The sequence below is a fragment of the Leuresthes tenuis genome, unplaced genomic scaffold (genome assembly GCF_036924035.1).
Source record: "Leuresthes tenuis unplaced genomic scaffold, fLeuTen1.0.hap1 SCAF_6, whole genome shotgun sequence".
In the NCBI taxonomy this organism is placed as follows: Eukaryota; Metazoa; Chordata; class Actinopteri; order Atheriniformes; family Atherinopsidae; genus Leuresthes; species Leuresthes tenuis.
Genome location: NW_027325360.1, coordinates 30215685 through 30221684, shown reverse-complemented (window position 1 = coordinate 30221684; position 6000 = coordinate 30215685). Strand labels below are relative to the sequence as shown.

General features: G+C 41.8%; 2 non-coding genes across 2 annotated transcripts; both read left to right on the top strand.

Annotated features, from left to right (window-relative positions):
- The first annotated feature begins 2317 nt into the window (after positions 1-2317).
- Positions 2318-2431, top strand: LOC140310553 (U5 spliceosomal RNA). The gene has a single exon (XR_011916611.1). It is a non-coding gene; the product is annotated as a U5 spliceosomal RNA (small nuclear RNA).
- A 308-nt stretch (positions 2432-2739) lies between these two features.
- Positions 2740-2923, top strand: LOC140310409 (U2 spliceosomal RNA). Its single transcript, XR_011916483.1, has one exon. It is a non-coding gene; the product is annotated as a U2 spliceosomal RNA (small nuclear RNA).
- The last annotated feature ends 3077 nt before the right edge of the window (positions 2924-6000 follow it).

Below are 6000 nucleotides of genomic sequence, written 5' to 3'. Positions count from 1 at the left end.
CACCATACTTGTATGGTGGGATATTCACACCCACTTCCATCCGAAGACCTCCGCCCCCACTTTTGTTGATATTTAGTCGGTCATTCGCACCTTACCCGCTTTTGGCAAACTATGGCCTTCTTGCAGCCGAACACCTCTGATCTCGCTTTTGATGATGTAAGGTTGGGCATTCAGACCTTGCTTCACCTGCTTTTCACCAAATATAGTCGGACATTCACACCTTCTTGCAGCCAAACGCTTCCGCTTTTAGTGTTCTATGAGGCATTCACATATTTTTTTTCACCGTATTTTATAGATTATGGTTGGAAATTCTCACCCACTCTCATCCGAAGACCTCTCCTCCCGCTTTTGTTAATATATAGTCGGGCATTCGAACCTTTTCTTACCCGCTTTTTACAAATTATGGTCGAACATTCACTCCTACTTGCAGCTGAATACTTCCGCTCCACCTTTTAGGTATGTATGGTTGGCATTTGCACCTCTTTTTATACTGATTGCTGAAGATTAAGTTGTTCTTTCTCAAACTACAAATTTTTTTTAATTGTTGAAACTTGATTTGAAGTGGATAAATAAGGAGGACAAACAGTTTTAAGTCAGGCTGATAGAAGGAATTAATTTTATAGCAAAATCTGTATTTCGTCATATGTCGAGAGATGCTTATTGCTGAAGAAGTTCTTTCTCATTCTACAAAGTACAACGTTGTTTATCGTTGAAACTTGATTAGACATGAATAAATATGAAGGACAAAGCAGTCTTAACTTGGTTTGAGTTAATGAATTCGTTTTATAGGAGAATCCGAATTCGTGCATAACTCATAAAATAGAGCTTATTTTCGGATTCCTGAAGAATGAGTCTGGTTCTTTCTCATAATACAAAGTTTGTTGTTTATTGTTGAAACTTCATCAGAAGTGAAGAAATAAATGAATGCCTATCAATAAATGTGGGATCTAAACTCTAGTGCTTCCTCTAAAATAATTTCCTTTCTCAATTTAGAAATGTGTGTGTGTAAGTCACAACACCCGTGACACCAAAACGGCTTTCTTTTCTCTACACTCTGCACTATGAGCACACACACCAAATCAGAAAGGCTTTTTTCTCTCTTTTCTACATTATGGACTGTGGGGACACAAAACCGCTCTCTCTCTTTTTTTTTTTTATCGTGTGCCAGGGCGTTGTCTCACGTATTAGATTATGCTTAAGATACGAATGGGTTTATCAGTCACATCAGAATCCATACTGATCCTCCCGTAATAAAATGGTCGGATCTTATCAAACACACTTTGTTTCTTGTGACAATCAAGTCAGCGAAACAGCGTATACACGTCAAGACACTGAATCAAGTTTGCCACAAGAACTCATAAGTTTGGCAGTATTGCTCTGCCGTCAGCAATCATACACCCATTTTATTTTCGTGAGACATGTGCAAGCACCTGTTCATCTACTGTTCTATCACTATGAATTAGTGATCTATTATCAATAAGGATACTTCTACAACTACTATCAAAGTATGTCCAGACTTCTTATGTTGTCAGTTGCTATATATGAATAAGTGGGTAGCTACTGACAAGCATTAAGCATGTCACACAGCCCAAACATATAACATTTCAGGACACACCACACAGTTAACAACCACAGTGAAGCGTGTCAAAGCCCAAACATGTAACATTCAACAGGACACTTACACAACACATTCAAATCAAACAGGCAGACAACATACAAGAACATATACCCCAGCCGGCATTGCTCCCTGCCTATTTTCGTACAGCACACTATGTGTGCGCACACCTTTATTCACAAACTCTTCAACTTATACTCTTTTACCGAAGCTGCTACAGCTCGATTGGCCGAATACCCTTTGATCCTATTTCGGTGAATTTGACATCTGCCTTACATATAACAGATTAGCGGTTTAGCAGTTTTAATTTAGTTTGAGTGAAGGAATTCATTTTATAGCAAAATCCGAAATCGTGAAGAACTCATGAAAGTAAGCTTATTCTCGGATTCCTGAAACTTTAGATTTGCTCTTTCTTTTACTGCAAAGTACAACGTTGTTTTTTTTGTTTAAATCTTTCTAGACATGGTAAATATTAAGGACAAAGCAGTTTTCACATAGTTTGAGTGAAGGAATTCATTTTATAGATAAAATCCCAAGAGTCTGCTGAGAAAAGAGAGTGAATGCGAAGTAGACTTTAACACGGCTATGGGAGTGAGCCGAGTGTGGGCTAACCGGCAAGCGTCTCAACCAAGCAAAGCTCACCATGGGGAAGGTGGCTATACCAACTAGCCTGATGCCCTGCTCCCGCAGTGACGGATAATCGTACTCTGGTTTCTCTTCATAACATACAAGTCTTTCGCCTTTTACTAAAGACTTCCGTGGAGAGCAGCACTAATGAGTTGTTTCTATTATTGGCAGGCTTTACCTTTGCGGGTGAAGCCCTTTCTGTCTGTGCAAAAGAAATCTTGCTACTTTGCAGAGTGACTTCTCTGAGTAGAGTCGCCTTACTTGTTGCGACTGTGCCGATGTTCGAAGCTGGAGTGCAAAGTTGTTGCTTGAATGGTGCTTGCTGGAGCATGCGGGAGTGCAAAGTTATACCATTTAAAAGGGCTGAAGAGTGCTCAGTGCAGCGGGTGGGCGGAGGTGCAACGTGACACTCTGGCCACCTATGGCCATAAAAAGAACACTGCTACAAGTGCGCATTGTGCCAGCAAGGGCCCTCGGACCTGAAACAGTGGACAGTTATCGCTTCTCGGCCTTTTGGCTAAGATCAAGTGTAGTATCTGTTCTTATCAGTTTAATATGTCCTCTATACGAGGACAACATATTAAATGGATTTTTAAGAATAGGAGTTGAAAAAGAAGCTTGCTCCGTTCACTCCAAGCCTCGACCCGGTACTGCAGTGCCGCTGGGAACGGTGCGCTCTCCTCTGCTCTTGTGAAAAAGCAAACAGCGGTGCAGGATGGAAGTTTCAGGGAGCCCAAGATGAAACTTTCTTTTAATCTGCTGAGAAAAGAGAGTGAATGCGAAGTGGACTTTAACACGGCTCTGGGAGCGAGCCGAGTGCGGGCTAACCGGGAGAATTGCTTGAAAGAAACGCGACACCGAATGAGTGGTCAGAACAAAGCCTCAATACGGTGTTCCCGTGGTGTTTGTGGCTGCCTTGTCTTTTGCACAGAGTAAAAGACAAGGCAGCCATCGAATAGATTGTTTCTACTTGGTCAGCCGAGGAGCAGGGGGGGGGGGGGGGGGGGGGGGGGGGGCAAGCGTCTCAACCAAGCAAAGCTCACCAAGTAGGAACAATCGGGCCCTTTTCGATGGCTGCAACACCTGAAAGAGATATTGATGCGAGACCCGATCAAATGCTTTTTCAAAGTCTAAATTTAAGATGACAAGCCGGGTGTTTCTGTCTCTAGCGTAATCAATGATGTCTCGAATCAGTACGAGGCTGTCGGTGAGTTGTCTCCCTGAGATGGCACAAGTTTGGTCTGGGTGAATTACCTCCTCTAAAACAGAGGACATCCGTGTCGCTAAAACCTTGCTAAAAAGTTTACAGTCAAAGTTTAAAAGTGTGATGGGCCTCCAATTCTTTAGGTCAGTCTTATCATTTTTTTTATAAAGTAGAGTCACTATTCCCACTCTAAAACTGTCAGGCAGTCGGTCGAGTTTTTCAAAATCTTTAAAAACATCTAAAATGTCTGATGATAAAAGGTCCCAATAGGTCAGATAGAATTCTGCAGGAAGCCCGTCTAAACCCGGAGCTCGACTTCTCTTAAAACCTGTTAGGCATTTTTTTAACTCTAAAGCAGTAAAATTCTGTGTCAAGTGTGCATTCTCTTTTACGGTTTTGTCAACGAATTTTAAGATTTCTGCCGATGTTTCCAAGTGCACTGGTTTCTCTTTGTACATGTTACTATAAAAGGTATGTACAGTTTCAATCATCTCTTGTGTGGATTTTGTTAAAAACCCATCTTCTCTTTTTAGATTTTGAATACACTCCTTTTTATTTATAACTTTCTTTATTTTTCACCTTCCTCAATTTCCTGCTCCCTGCTTCTTACAAAAATTCCTTTACTCTTTATTTCTGCTGAAACTGACATTTCCTTTTTGACATCTTTGATTTCTTCTTTAAAGTCTATGCCACACTGATTTAGTTTAAAGTAGCGCTGTAAGCGTTTATGTAGTCCCATCATACATCTATTCTCTTTCCTTTTTTTACGTTTACCTTGCTGTTTAAAAAAAGTCTGGGTCGTTTCCTTCACCATTTCCCACCATTGTGCATGTGTTTCGTAGAGGTCTTGAAGGGTCTGCCACTCTTTATAACATTCCCTGTACTGACTGACTATGATTTCATCCTCCAACAGGGAACAGTTGAGTTTCCACAGACCACTTCCTACCGTCACACCAGAAGGGGGTGAAAGGGTGCAGGAGAGCATAAGGTGGTCTGAAAAGAAAACAGGGGTTAATCTAACATCAGTGGGTGGGCAATCTCTAGTAAAGAAATAATCAATGCGAGAGGCTCTGGTGCCATCATGACTAAACCAGGTGAAGCCCTCCTCTCTGGGATGCATGGTTTTAAAACAGTCAGTAAGCTTAAAATCCCTGCATATGCCCTGAAGTAAAATCGAAGTCTTATCCACTTTAAAATCTACCCCTGCTCTTTTTCTGTCTTTCCTGCTCAAGATACAGTTAAAATCCCCTCCTACAACTAAAGGTACTTGCCCTAGCATGTAAAGCTGTATATCTTCTAAAAGGTCATACCTTTCATTTTTTCCATTGAAACCATAAATATTTAAGAGGTTAAAGTCTTGCCCCATAAAATTCAAGTGTGCTAAAAGTGCCCGTCCGTCTCTCACCACTGTGCTACCTTTCACCATAACATGCGGATTTTTAATTAGAATGGCCACACCATCATTTTTATTTTGATTTGAGCCACTCCATATCGATAAATGGGGCCACATTTCCTCCCATTGTCTATGGTTTTTTAAAAAAGGTAGTCCACATTCTTGTATTAAAAACACATCTGATTTTATGGAGTCTAAGAAGGATAAAATACTCTGGGCTCTTGTCTTTGATTTCACACTTCTCACATTTAGTGTTGAGAAGGTGAGAACCATTAAAAGCATAAAGGAAAGTAGGTATGTCATTTTCGTTTTTCTAAGTTATCAAAACAAATTACACACAGGTTATTTCTTGGGAAACTAGCTCTTCCTTCATTTCTTTAGGTGAAAAGTGAGTAGGGTGATCTATATTTCCTTTTCGGACTCTCGGTGTTGGCCTCTGACGCAATGTTGCATTTAACTTTGAGTCCCTGGGGGTTGATTGCAGAGCTGAAGTTAAAAAGGAGACCTCATTTGGTGAGTCGGAGGGGAAGACTCTAGGTTCTTCCACTGAAGAACTGTCTGAAAGGGACCTAACCCTTCCCCTCTTCTCTGATACAACTGGGGAATCAGAGGCTCAGATGCCGTCCTCTTTGGCTGTTGACCTTCGGGGAGGTGAGTATCTTCACTAGACTCACCTGTCTGCTCTTCCTCCTCATTTAGCGTAGCTCCACCCTCTGCCTGTGAATTCTCACAGACTTCAACACTGAGTGGTGAGGCCTCTACAGACCCCTTCCCTTTTTGCTCCTCACTTCCAATCCAAGCTTTTGGCGGGAAGTTTGAATTTATTGGGTCAACCTCTTCACTTTGTTCACCAACTGCCACCTTTGGTCCTTCTCTTTGTTGGCTTGACTGTGGCTTTACCGTCTTTAATTTGTTGGCAAAAGATTTAGGGCAATCTCTGAAGAGGTGATTTAATTCTCCACAGAGATTACATTTCCTGCCATTTGGACACTCTCCAAAAGTTTGCCCAATTTCTCTGCTCTTCCCACATAACACCTTGGTACAAGCCTCAACCAGGTGCCCATGCTCACCACACTTGCGGCAGAACTTGGGCTGCCCCTGGTAGTGGATGTAACCTCGGTTTTCAAGGTGGCCAGAGTGTCGCCCACCCGCTGCACTGAG